The sequence below is a fragment of the Magnolia sinica genome, chromosome 13 (assembly GCF_029962835.1).
Source record: "Magnolia sinica isolate HGM2019 chromosome 13, MsV1, whole genome shotgun sequence".
In the NCBI taxonomy this organism is placed as follows: domain Eukaryota; kingdom Viridiplantae; phylum Streptophyta; class Magnoliopsida; order Magnoliales; family Magnoliaceae; genus Magnolia; species Magnolia sinica.
The window spans coordinates 4,951,684-4,954,444 of NC_080585.1; positions in this window are offsets into that span (position 1 = coordinate 4,951,684).

Consider the following 2,761-nt stretch of genomic DNA (forward strand, 5'->3'; position numbering starts at 1 on the left):
GCTTGATCTTCTTTTTAATTGGTATTTTGATAGTATAAAATTGGAAATGTATTTTTACATGGTCTGGGCTCCTCGAAATTCTTCTAGATTGAAATATCTTAGCCATCCAATCTTGATATTTCTCTTCTCATCGCCAGTTCCTAATTGTTCTTTGTAGGCTGTTGTTGAAGGGTTAGAATCTTTCAGTCTAGGTGATTTTTGGGCACCTACTAAAATCCCATTAATTCAGTGGTTTGGATCACCAGACAACTAGTGGCTATAGCTTGGGCAATGGATATGAAGAGTGATCTGAGAGCTGAGGAAGAGATGTCATATGCATGTAGGCTCCGTTATAAGAGGAGAGAATGCAAGTGAGCTATTCACAACGAGGCAAAACTGAGGGAAGGAGTGAGTGGTTGAAATCATCACTAGCAAGTAAAATATGAGTAGGCTGACCTAAATACCCTGTCCTATCAAATCCCTTCCAATGCCTCTTTAAATTCGAAGACTTTCCTATGACTAATGCATGAGTAAGATTGACCAAAGCTTTTTATATAAAATTCAACGAAAATGCTAATCTCACCTGCATGAGTAAGAAAAGGTGTTCGACTCACCCTTCCATTGGTTCGTATAGCCAATGGGCCCACATGCTCAAGTATCACACCCTTTCTCTATTAAGGTTCATCATCCATGCTACCAATCATACTGTCAGTTGCCATTTTTCTCACTAATGATAGTCATACTCGAAAGGTTTTTACTTGTGGCATAAATGACGGAGGATTTGAGCACAATCTCCTCACCCTTGAAGAAAAACTTTTGGACATCCGCATTTTTTGTGACCTTTGCATGACCAAACTTGAGATCTTTATACGATTAGAAGAGAATAGCTTTTGAGAATAAAAGGAAGGAAGAAATTTAAGGTAATATACATGTGGTATTTTTGGATTGTTTTTTTCTTTATTTGGTATGATTGTGTTTTTATATGTGTGTTTGTGTGTGTGTGTGCATGTCATAGGCAATGAAGATATGACTAAATAGCATATGGGTTTAGCAAGAAAAGATTCTCTTGAAGAGGGAGATAATTCCCTATATATATATATATATATATATATAACCCTTTGAATTGTTGGATGTGTGCAGGAATCCATTCTTTTGCTCTTTTATTTTCTATCTCATCCATCTGATATCACACGAGCATTGCCGACTGATCCATATACTTAGAGATTCATGCAGTCAACATCACTCAGCCCTCAAAGAAAACAATCGAAAGAATCATTCGAGGTTTAGGCGCATTTCTCCCTCATTTTTGACATTCCCCTAGTCCCAAATTAGTCCATCCAAAACAGAATCTATCTGTGGGTAGCCAAGGCGTCCAAATCTACTCGCCTTAAGCAGCTGGTGGGGCTGACTCCATGTTTCGTCTCCTGGGAACTATGGCTGAGCCGGAATGTTTCCAGATTCGAAGGTGTGAAGATGTCAACTATGCAGATCATCTCCAACGTCATCAGATGGATTTAGGAAGTTGGCAGCACTATGCCAAATCAGATCAGAGCCTCGCTCATAGATGCAGTCGCTTGCCAATCTCTTCGCTTGGACAAACACTCCTCCCCTCATCCAGAATAACCCTTCGTTGTCAAGTGGTCCAAGCCAAGAAGCGGGTGGGTTAAGCTTAATTCAGATGGCTCTTCGCACAGAATCCAGGGGGGGTGGTTTGCAGGGAACACCAGGGGCGGCTGATTTTTGCATTTCACAAAGGCTATGGCAGAACAACGAACACGACCGCTGAAGCTCAGGCAATGCTTGATGGCATCATCATTTGCTCTAACTTGGGCTTGTCCAACATTATTGTCGAATCCGATTCAAAGATCATTGTGGATGCGGCCTGCCATCCATCTTGTATAACTTCCAAATGGTGATCGATGGGAGTCATCCATCAACTGACTCGTCCTTCAGCCTTGCTTTTTCCCACATCTTCCGAGAAGGTAATTCGGTGGCGGACGCTTTGGCTAGAGTGGCTAGCGAGGGGCGACCCAATTGCCTTTATACTTCCCGTGCCGACCTCCCGAGATCCATCAGGGGATCCTTGCTTCTCGATAATGTGGGAATTGGAATCCTTAGATCTTCTTAGCCGGCCCCGCTCCTCGGCCCGTTCGAGCTATCTTCCTGTAGATAGTTTGTTTGCCCTTTTGTCCATAGGCTCAGTTGTTTCTTTTTTGGTACATGATAGGCGAGGCCCGGTCCTTTTGGTTGGTTCCTGCCTGAAAGTTTTTTGATTTTTTTTTTTAAATTTTCAAATATATATATATATATATATATATAGAGAGAGAGAGAGAGAGAGAGAGAGAGAGAGAGAGAGAGAGAGAGAGAGAGAGAGGAAAGCTCAGCTATGCACCGATCCGCACGTCATTACGTGCGAATAGATCCAAATCTCAAGTGGACCACATCGCAGGAAGCAGCGGTGATAATGATTCTCACCGTTAAATATTTTTTAGGGCCCACCGTGATATTTATTTGACATCCAACCTGTAGATTAGGTCATGCAAACCTGAATGATGGAAAAAAAGCAAATATCAGCTTGATCCAAAAATTTGGTAGCCCCAGGAAGTTTTTATTGGTGAGAGTTCAATCAACACTGTGTGGCTCACTTGAGAATTTGATCTACCTCAGTTTTGGGTTCATACCATAAAATTATTTTTTAAAATGTATGGACAGCGTGGATTTATCATTAACATCTTGGTGGGACCCACCTAGCATCCCAGTGAAAGAATTTTATGTGAAAAGG